We start from the raw sequence: 12,271 nt of genomic DNA, 5'->3' as shown, positions 1-12,271 counted from the left end.
ATCTTATTTTCTTCACATTCACCGTAGAGTGTAATGTTTTGGTAAAGCACTCCACCTTTCTGTGACGTTCACATTAAGTTGTATGTTTTTGCATTTGTTAACAGTTTTGTTGATTTAGTTGGATGTAGTGATTCGCTTTCTCGGATATTCACAAGGAATCCAAAAGCACCAACCACTCTCGTTGTGAAGGATATCCCGAGCGAGCTTTGCTCTGCTCCTCAGTAAACAAACACGGGGGGGTGAAATCACACTTCAGTTTCTTTCGAGAATCTTTGTGAGGAACATAGGGCCTGAAACCCAAGGATAATGTTTATGGGGGCTGGGTGCTGGGAGATTCCTGGTAAAGAAAAGGGCAACGCAAAATTGCAAAATAATCCAATGTATTCTTCCGGGCGAATTCAGATTTATCTGAACGAAGACACGGAATTTGCCTCAAAAGCCGGTGTGGCAAACCTAAGCAGGGTTTTTTTTCTTTCAATAATTACTTTCGATACTGATCCAGCGCTTTCGAAGATTGGAAATACAATAAATAAAAAAAATCGGTTTCAAATTGGCGAAATTTGAAGACAACCTCATGACTTCTAATCAAACCATTTAATTGTTTAACCCTTACAAGTCTAATCATATTTTTGTTTCGATTATAGACATTTCAACCTTAAAGTCATTCGCTTCTTCATTCAGGTTAGGAATTTTCCTATAACAAATCTCTATTCCTGTGTGCGGGGTTGGGATTCGAACCCAGGTGAGCTGCGTACATGACATTCAATGTACATATTCCGCTATGCCTGCTCGAGTCTGATCTTGTTTCGATACGAGATTTACGTTAATATAAACATAGTTGATATCAAATATGCAGTAGTTTAGAATTTTCGCCATTCTAGTTACCTCATACACAAGATATTGAATTTTTAATTGTATTCTCAAATAAATTTTTGTCGAAAAAGTATTTGTCAAAATTTTAGTTTCTGTTAAAAATCCGGGCCCCCTTCAAAACTCCGGGCCCGGGGGGGAAACACCCCGGTCCCCCCCCCCTCTCGGCAGCCCTGGAAGTGGAAGTGCTTGGTTGATTAAATTCGATTGATTTTTTTACAGTTGTCTGAATATATTATTTTTGTTGAGTCTATTTTTGAAAATATTTCCGTTTCAAAACTTTTTCTGAAGCAGTATATAGCATACATGCATACATGTAACAATACTAAGATTGAATGTTTCACAGATTTCGCCATTCGATATGTAGAAGTTTGAAGAACTTGCTATGGTCGTCAATAAAGTTAAATCATTTAATCATAATAGGCGTGTTTCGAAATTCAACATTGCTCAACAATTGGTCATCGATGACCAAATTGTTGAGCTAAACATGGCCGCCGAGAAATTTTCTTTGAGCGAAAGAGAAAACTTTCGCTCTGTTGTGATACAAAACATCGAACGCAACATTTCATGTGGGATTTAATATTTCCGTTTCAAAACTTTTTCTGAAGCAGTATATAGCATACATGCAAATGTGTAACAATACTAAGATTGAGTGTTTCACAGATTTCGCCATTCGATATGTAGAAGTTTGAAGAACTTGCTATGTTCGTCAATTAAGTTAAATCATTTAATCATAATAGGCGTGTTTCGAAATTCAACATTGCTTAACAATTGGTCATCGATGACCAAATTGTTGAGGTAAACATGGCCGCCGAGAAATTTTCTTTGAGCGAAAGAGAAAACTTTCGCTTTGTTGTGATACAAAACATCGAACGCAACATTTCATGTGGAAGAGCTGCAACACCCATATCCTCTCACCTGTGAGCGGCAAAGAGAATTTCATATTCCTTCTACCAGGGCTGCCACATGCACAGATTTTTCTGTAATATCACAGATTTATTTAATTATTTTTTGATATAGATTTCTATTCACAGATAATAGTATTTTTTGAAAGATTTGAGGTTTTTTAAAAATTTCCTGATATGTGCATATTTTTTTTACAAACTTCACACAGCCATTCATGGATAATTTTCCATTTTAATAATCAAAGGTGGTGAAAGATTTTTTCGTTCATAATACAGATTTCAAAATGGCAACACTGCCCCATACATACATCTGTCTGTCTCAACAAGAGCAGTTTTTTGTTTGTTTTTTCGTTAATGTATAACTCGTAGAACTAGTGGCTGAACATTTCCGTACGCTCCGTGCCAAATTGTTTCGGTGACTATCGTCGTAGATCTAGTTGTCCGAAATCTATGAATAGATGTATATTCATTATCCGGACAATTTATCACTTCGGAAATATTTGCCAACCTACATCCGCTGTATCGATTTTGTTAGCTATTTTCGGCAAATTTGAGACTAAGAGAAACGAAAGCAATGAAATTGAAAGACGGATAGGTATTCTAGAGCGAATCAGTTATAAACTTAGAACGGAAAACTAGAACTAGGCAGGCTCATATGGGCATGATCGAAAAGAAATGTGCAGAATTTTTTGCCTTCTGCAGAGTAGGAGTTGGGCGTTTCACCCAAGTCTACCGCATGGTCTATGATAGAACGTAACTCATCATCACTCACTCACTCCTACTCTGCAGAAGGCAAAAAATTCTGCACATTTCCTTTCGATCATGCCCATATGAGCCTGCCGAGTTCTAGTTTTCCGTTCTAAGTTTATAACTGATTCGCTCTAGAATACCTATCCGTCTTTCAATTTCATTGCTTTCGTTTCTCTTAGTCTCAAATTTGCCGAAAATAGCCAACAAAATCGATACAGTAGAACCTTGCGGCAATTAAAACATAGTAACATACAACCTACATCCTGCATATTTTACTATGCATAAGCATTGCTCCAGGTGGTAAGGATTCCCAGGTAATCGCCGTACGCATAGGAAGAATGCGAAGGTTGGATCGAATTTGGTGGAGATATTTATCTACATCTACGTAATGATTCACAGCCACAGACCTACAGCCAAAAGTATTTCCTTTCGATGTTGAATTCGTAAGTTATATAGGGTAAGGTGGGGCAAATCCGACCGTTGGGTAAACCCGACCCCCCTCTGTTACCAAAAATCAGAAGCACTACGCGAACTAATATCAATGTTGTCGTGTAGAGCATCGAAAATAATCATAATGGTGGTATGACAGCATTTTATTAGTCTACATTGAGATGCTCATACGACAAAAAGTGTGTTTTTACAACTTTTGATTTGACTTTTGTGCATCATTGACTATAGGATATTTATGATTGTTAAAGTGATTGCATAATAAATGTAAGTGGTTTTAAATTCTTTGATTTAAGTCCTACAAAGTGCATAGATGAATTTAATTCAACCTTTTTCATATTTTTTTAATTACAACGTAATGTAAAATGACGCGGTGGGGCAAATCCGACCTCTAAATATTAGGGTAAATCCGACCGCTTTTTTGCTAAGAAAAGTTTTATTTATTAAATTGAAATATATTTGTATTGTTATTATTTAGTATTTTTATTTAAAATGGTTCATAATTACAAACGAAAGACACAAAAACGTGATGATTATAGTATTCGCCGAGCAATTGCTCCGATGCACATGGGAATATCATTACGTGCTACTGCTCGTGAGTTTAGCATTCCAAGATTGACATTGAACTCCATTTTCTTCATGTTACAATTCAATAACACAACATTCATTGATTTATCATTGAAAAACCATAAAATTTGAATAATATCTGCACTAAATCAACCAAAAACATAGGGGGTCGGGTTTACCCCACCATTTTTGAAAACAGCAAAAATGAACATTTTTGTAAAACGCTTGTATCTCAAAATATTCCAGATAAAATGCTATATACAGAAAGTTGCCCAGGAGTCTAACCTTTAATTTGGTATATAAAACGACTTCATCCGATGTAAAATTTTACATTTTACAGCCAAAACCATTTCCTAGGTCGGATTTGCCCCACCTTACCCTACTATTCTAAATCGTAGTATAGATATGGAGCATTATATTTTTTTTTATTCAATTTGTTTATTTGATAAGGCAGGTTTGCGTTAGTTTAAAGGTGCCAATCTTGGTTTGTTTTACATTTCAAATTATTTAAAACTAGGGGATTACATATTGATTTTTTTAAATTAAACTAAGGAGAATTTATAGCTATACATATAAACAAGGGGGTAAAATAATTTTCGTAAGATTAGGGGGGTCATTTAGTTTTTATGCCAATATGGCTTGACATTTTTAGCAGGAAGATTATAGAAGCAAATATGTTTTAACTAAGGGGTAGAGATGGTCGGGTTTCAATTTTTTCGAACCCGAACCCGACCCGAACCCGAGAGCTTGAAAATTGAAAAACCCGAACCCGACCCGAGCCCGACATTAAAAAAAATTGAAAAACCCGCACCCGACCCGAGCCCGAAAATTTTAAAATTAGAAAACCCGGACCCGACCCGTACCCGAGAATGAAAATTTTATAAAACCCGAACCCGACCCGACCCCGAGTATTTTAAAATTTGAAAACACGAACCCGACCCGAACCCGAAAATTTTTAATTTGAGAAACCCGATCCGAACCCAACTTGCTAGTACGGAGAATCCTCCAAAGATCTCGAAGATTTTTAATTTTAGACACCCTAGCTCATCTTCGAGTAGTAGAATCACTCGAATTTGAAGTAGCACCATACGCGTTGAGTTATATCTGCCTATGGCAAAACGAATCACTGGCGAGTAGAATCCGCATTTTTATTTGCTATTATTGAATGTCGAATTTGTAATGTTATGAGAAACTTACAAATCGTCGATATCTTAACCGGAAAGTAGGATAAATCGGTGGCTAACTCATGGGGAAGCAAAAAACTTAACGGTGACAGTTTCAAACTACCTTGCCCGTACTTAATCAAAATTTCTAATTTTGTATCAAAAACCATTCCTGCAAGGCAGTTTTATATGATTTATCACATGTATTAAATTAGCTATGGTAATAGGCCACAGCAGTACCACCAAATTTGTGATTTCAATATATGGGAATTGATAAATCGTCCCCGGGTACAACGCCCTTTTTTGTCAATGGTTGAAAAGCATCTCGTGGATCGCAACTATGCCAAAAATATAAATCGTGCAGCATTAAAATTTAATTACCATTTTATTTTATATTTTCGTTTAAAATATACATTGGCAAATCTTATCCCTAGAATGGTTTTGTGGGGTACATTTGTACCCCAGAGCTATTTGCACTCATTGTTATTCCGCCACAGTTTATTTTAACTGCAAGCAATCTTTATCAAATTGTGTGAAGTTGATCCGTGCTGTTCGGTATTTTTGTTTGCTCTGTAAGAAACCCAATTTTCCGGTGTTTCCATCGTTTTAGTACATTTAACTTATTGCCAAACTGAAGTTTTACGTAGTGTTAATCGTTTACCGTAACTGGATAGTATCGTGTCACTAAAAAAGTGGAAGTTTTGCCTGTTTTTAAAACAAAATTAACGGGACGAACAAACACCAGCGGCGAAACCTTTTGTCTTTTGTGTTCTTGCTATAAGCTGACTGCAGAAACAACGATCGCCCGCCTCATACTATTTGTTTACGCTTTGCATTGAAAGATGGAAATTAACTGTGGGAAGTGTACGCTTCACGTTGAAAAAATCGAAATAGTGATTTGCGATGGTTTTTGCGATGGTTGGCGGGTATTCCACAAGAAATGTACTGGTTTATCTGAAGACGAAATTGAAGCATGCAAGAACTCAAATGTTTTCTGGATGTGCGATAGGTGCCGCGACGTGTTGGAAAATGCAAGATTTCGTGGCACTATTTCATCTCTAGAATCATTTCATGCACAACGTGAAAAGCAACGCGATGAGGAGATTGCGCACTTACAGTCCAGTATCGATCAGTTGAACGCATCTGTGAACAGCTTGGTTGAATTATCGGCATCGAATAATATTACTGAAATTGAGCGAGTTCACCCGTTGTCATCAACGCAATCGAACATGGCTGCTAGCATTTCAGAACCCAGCACAAATTTCGAGTTATTTCTCTCGAACATTTGTAGTGACGTCAGCGAAGAACAAGTAACTAATCTTGTTTCAACATGCTTGGATAACCAAATACCTTTAGCGGTTAAGAAGCTTGTCCCGGCTTGGCAAGACACTACAGCCCTCGACTTTGTGTCATTCAGGATTCAACTACACTCTTCAATGAAGGAAAAAGCTCTTTCTCGAGGAACGTGGCCACGAGGTATACGGTATCGAGAATTTCGTAGGAATTATTCAGGAGATCCATGGACACCATAACCGCACTGATACTATAACATTTGTGATGTTTTAATATTTTGTTTTATTGTGTTAGCTTAATTAGTGAAATACTTGTAAAATATGTTCATTATGTTGTTATGTTATTTTGTGTAAACGTAATTGTACCAAGTAGCTTTAGAATTTCAATAAGACCGCTGAGGTCCGTTGGAAATAAAACAAATAAATAAATAAATAAATCATCAATCAATTTTATTATTATTAAACTTCCATTAAAGCAGGTACAACCTATTTGTTGCATTTGACCAACTTAACAGTACCCGCTTAAAGTTTGTTAAAGTACAAAACCGTTTACGTAAATGTTTTGTCATGTGTACATAATCCCGAAAACATTATATCTTTTTTAAAAGCAAAACATCGATACATAGTAAGCGAGAAACTTGTGTAAAATTTTATGTTTTAGAATAAAACTATCCAATTTAATTATAAATTTAATAAAAATTAGGCATATTAGAGCGACTGTAGTTCTGGGGTACGAATGTATCCCAAAAAACCGGTTACTTAGAGAAAAAATCATGAAACCGTTGTAGGGTTAGTGGACAATTATTATTCAATATAGCCACCATACTACCATCTCTCTGTCAATACGACCAATCAGGAGCGGATCAATAGATTGGTGTTTATTATTTCTACTTCCCGTAGATTTCTAGTCGCTTTGCTTTAGATACAATTTGCTGTACACTTCAGCCGAGTTTTACGCGTTTACTCAGACCGCGGCCTACGTATCGGTTTTAAAGTACCTGTCGAAATTAATATTTTGAAACAGAAAGTTGAACCAATATTTTCCGATAAATTCCTATTAACTTGATTTATTACTAATTATCATAAAAAATAAATCGCTGAGATTTTAGATGTGAAACACGTATTGTTGAATGATCTCTCATGAATATTCTTTTAAAAAATAAAATACGACGAATTCTAGCGATTTAAAAGTCTTCCATTCGTATCACGAAGTATAAAAAGAGACTGGGTTTTGTACATAGACGCAAACAGCGTCAAGAAATGGTTGGGTAGTTTTGTTCAAAACCCGAACCCGACCCCGACAATTTCTAATTTGAAAACCCGAACCCGACCCGAGCCCAAAAGTTCAAAATTTTAAAAACCCGGACCCGACCCGAGCCCGAGAATTTCAAATTTGAAAACCCGGAACCCGACCCGAACCCGAGAAGCTTAAATTTATAGAACCCGAACCCGACCCGAAACCCGTCGGGTTCGGGTCGGGTCCGGGTTTCGGGTCTAAAGACCCGAACCCGACCATCTCTACTAAGGGGGACAATTTTTATAACTATCTTAAAACTAGGAATAACTAGAGAGCGTGATTTAATTTTGTAAAGATTCGGGGAGATTAATTATTAGTTATTTTTTGTGGTAGTAGAGTTGGGCATTTTCAATGAGATTATATAATATAATAGTTAGAACTAGAAGAGACAGAATGGGGGGGTAAGGGGTGATACTTCTGGGTATAAGAGTCAGGGGAGGGAGGGTGGACAAAGATGGCAGGGAAGAAAGTTATTAACTTTCAGTTTCAGGCATCGGGAGATTAACGGCACAAGGTGTAGACTCGGATGGCCTTCATCAAGAAGAATTATGTACAGGGAGGCCGGGTGTTCTTCCTCGAGTCGTCAGAGGTTCCTCCAGACGGCTCAGATGCAGATCGGAAAGAGTTCGAGTTGCGCGTGTGATGTTCGTACTATAGGTCCCGTGTTTGTTGGCTCATTCGACAGAGATTTTTTGTGTCGCCTTGGAGTCCCAACAAATCTTCGTGGGTATGTGTATGGTACAGGTGGAAGAGAGCGTTTCTGAGAATGATAGGAAATAAGAAGGGGCAGCTAAATTTTTATATTGATGGTTTTTATGAAGGTGTATATAAGGGACATATAGAGGACATCGCAACTTGCCAGCACATCTCGAACCGGGACGTTGGGTGGTCTTCCTCGGGCCCGGAGGTTGTCCATAAGCCGAGATCTGGCGGAACTGTACTCGGTGCACGCCCAGACAATGTGCTCAATATCGTGATAGCCGTCGCCACAAGCGCAGATACCACTTTCCACGAGCCCAATACGCCGGAGATGTGCATCCAGCGTGTAATGGTTTGCCATGAGTCGGGACATCACACGAATGAAGTCACGACCCACATCCATCCCCTTGAACCAAGGTTTCGTCGATACCTTAGGGACTATCGAATGTAGCCACCTTCCTAGGTCCCCATTGCTCCACGAGGTTTGCCAACTTTCGAGAGTTCTCTGATGAGTAATACTGAAAAATTCGTGGAAGCAAATTGGTCTTTCAAAAACGTCACCTTCTAGGGCACCCGCCTTAGCTAAGGAGTCCGCCTTCTCATTGCCCGGAATGGAGCAATGAGAAGGGACCCATACCAAGGTAATCTGGAAAGGTTTGTCAGATAAAGCACTCAGTAGCTCCCGTATTTTCCCAAAAAAAAATACGAGGAGTCCTTTTCATGTTTCATCGAGCCAATAGCGTCAATAGAACTCAGACTATCCGAGACGATGAAGTAATGGTCTGCGGGTAAAACAGGCCATACACGATACGATTGGTCGTACGACGGGTCGTACGACCGATCGTACGACCGGTCGTACGATTTGACCGTCTGAACAATTTTCGCCTCTGTCGTACAACCCGGTCGAGTCGTATGGTAGTTTGACATGCTTAAAAACTGGTCGTACGACCAGTTGTATGTATGAGTGAAAATTTGTAGGTATATGTTTTTTCTGACAAATTCGCCAGAGAATCTGTTTCGTTTGTCGTGCAGATTCATTCACCTAGTGATGTAATTGTGCATTTCTTTTACTATTATTATGGTAGGTTATACTCAAAATTATATATAAAATTGATCCTTGATGCACCTAGATTCAATGTAAACATCCTGATGATAGTATTTTAGGCAGATTTTATATAGTGCTTTATATATTTAATATCTATTCTTCTCGACAAGTGAGACTTTAGAATTAGTTCTCAATTGATCATCGTTACGTGTAAATATAAGCGCAAAACTGTTTCCATTTGAGTGTTATTTGTACGTTTTTCAAAGACCACTAGCAACATAAAAAGGCTAATTTGCTGTACTACATGCAATTTATGAGAAATCGAAAAAAACATTTTTAAAGAGCTGATAATTATAATTCATTAATCGTAAAACAGTCAGAACAAATCGATGACAGAGGAAAGTCGGTATTAGTTGCGATTGAGAAAATCTGTAAGTTGACTGATCATAATATTCGGCATAGGAAATCTTGTAATTTGTCAGCCAGCCCATTATTATTAGAATATATAGGCTCGATTGGCACGTTCCTCATGTTATTATTTATGTTGTTTTGCATTTCTTATAAAAGAAATGCATAAAACTCGCTCAAACTTTCAAGACTTTTTCCTTATATACAAATCGACTTGGCTCGAAGTTTTAGGTCAATGTTTCGCTCTCTCTGTGTTTATTATAGTAATGTTTTAAAAGATTCAAAAGCTTGGCCTGTCGTGTAGTTGTGCTGTGTGAGGCTCTCTTTCGTACCTTACCACTACAACACTCCTTATTTTTTGTTCGCCCTTCTTCCCCACGGAACTGCATCAAGGTATTATTTTATGAGAGAGAGGGGCGTTGTGCTTTCTTCGCACCTATTTCTTTTGCTCACGAGTTTTTCGCAGCTATCTCGGAACCTCACTTGAGGCATGAAATGGCTCGTCCTTTGAGTCCATTTAGCTCTCCATTCTTCTCTTGCTTTTCTTCTCCATCTATTACGTTACCGTTTTGCTCTTGTCTCAGTAAGCCGTTTAGCTGCTGATTTCCGATTGTCAATAAGCTGCCAGCCTTATTACGATCTTCTAGGATAGTCCACAGCGGTGAACTCACCCTACCTCACTGAGTTTTTCGATGGAGGAATTTCTCCCGACACTGATACCCGCTTTCTTGAGCCGTTTAACTCCCAGTTTTATCGATATCTACTCGGACTCTGTGTGTATGTGCAAGAGTAAGTATGTGGCAAACTCTCATTCGTGTTTCTTAGCATTGGCTGAACCGATGTTATCCAAACCAATTTCAACTAAAAATCCTAACACCCAGACAGCACGCTATTGATTTGTTTTTGATTTTGATGTTTAGTTTCTAAGATATTAATGTTTGAATGGGTAAAAATGGAGTTGGCTAAGTTGAGGTCAATGGCACCTTCGGAGAATTTGGATGTAATATGGTCTTTCTTTTGGTATTGTGTTTTTACATATTAACCCCCTATAAACGAAATATTTAAAAAAATGTCTTTGTGATTATATTGAGATGATGTCTTCTGCAAATTTATAGCTTTTCTGCCAACATCTTTACTGAAGACACCAAGTGTCTGTCTTGTATGCTTTAAAAGTTACAGCATGTTTTTTATTGTTCAATATAGTTTTAATACACCATCCAAATTTTATTTCGGAAACGGAAAAGGATGAGATCAGAACATATTTTGGAAGCTTAAATAATTGATGCTGAGCACATTTTCCATAAAAACCCACCTAACAGTGTGAAATTTTTCTTCTAAGACCTAACTTAAATGAAAATTAGAGGCTATAGTTATATTTGTAGGACCATTGTCTCACAAATTTTATTTGTCTTTGTATTGGTGACAATACATAAACCACTTTGATTGTTAACCATTCTTCTCTCATTCGTTCGTTTGTTTGGGTAGTTTGTGTTAAAAAGTGTCCTAAATTAATAGATACAATTAAGGGGGTGGACTGCTTTAGCAGACAAAAAAAACATGTTTTCGTGATTTTTGGATAGGAAAAGTTCTAGTTATTTGAAAATGTATGGTTTTGTAATAACATTGGAAATGCTAAAATAAAAATTTTCCTTGGAAATCTTCACAAAAAGGAGAAGTCAAAGACTATTTAGTTTTTGTAATACCTAATTGGCGGAAAAAGTGCAGTTCGTAATTCTTGTTGAAATTAATGAAACAATAAAGATTTCATTTTCCGTAACTTTTTTCTGCGGTTTTCTAAAAAAAATCTTTTCGTTGTACATTTTTTATTTTAGCGTGCTACAGAATTTGTTAAAACGGGTTTTCTGGTGATATTGTTTGTTAGAATCTTCAAAAGGCTACCTGATAAATATTATTTTCTCTAACAAAGATTGCAAAATTTTAATAAGGGGTTACACCATTGTAGGGCACGAAAAAATAGGCATGTTTCTTCAATTTCAGTTGACGCATTGTAACGAGGAATCGAGATCCCGTAAATTACGATTTATAATACAAGTTCTGATGTACAAATAATGAATTTGTCAACTATTTTCAACAGCGGTTGGATAGTATTTTCCAACAGGCGAGTTCTTTTGGTCCATTGCCGGAAATCTAGCTCCCGTAATCTTTGATCTAGAGCCAAAAACAAAAGATTTTTCGATTCCTTAGAACAATAGAAAGCGACGTACGTAGGGTTTTTAGACATTTCTATTTTCCAACAAAATGCACCCTTTTTATTAGAAAATGTCATAAAAATCGACAAAAAATTGCTCAAAAAACTCCTACGTACGATACTGACAATCCACTTTGAACACACTGAATATTTCAGAACGGTAGAAAATCATTTATTCGAGTTATATTTTTCACTACACTCAGTAATGGTGACGATTTTCCTTAAAAAATCCGTTATTGATAACCCAAGTAACAATTGAAGTTTTATAGCACGCTACAAGTGTAATGTATGTTTTTGAGGGGCTATAAAACTATCATAAAACTAAAATTGTTACTAGGGAACTTTCTAATTTGTTTTTTGGCATTAGGATTAGTAATAATGATGCAAATCAAAATCCTTTGTTCAATCAATAGCTATTGTGAGTCCAACGGTATCCGAAATATGTTGCTCACTGCGAGGTCACGTTTAGAAAGAGTCCATATCGAAATAATCGCACTGAGGTAGCGTGTTATCAAAAGCTGCAATTTTAGTTCTAGTTCTCAGATCGGCATGAACATTTGAATAAACGCAATTAATGATATGTACTTCAAATATACGCAATATTTTTTTTATTTTTTGC

This window comes from Topomyia yanbarensis, chromosome 1 (genome assembly GCF_030247195.1).
Source record: "Topomyia yanbarensis strain Yona2022 chromosome 1, ASM3024719v1, whole genome shotgun sequence".
Lineage (NCBI taxonomy): Eukaryota > Metazoa > Arthropoda > Insecta > Diptera > Culicidae > Topomyia > Topomyia yanbarensis.
Note: the sequence above shows the minus strand (reverse complement) of the source record.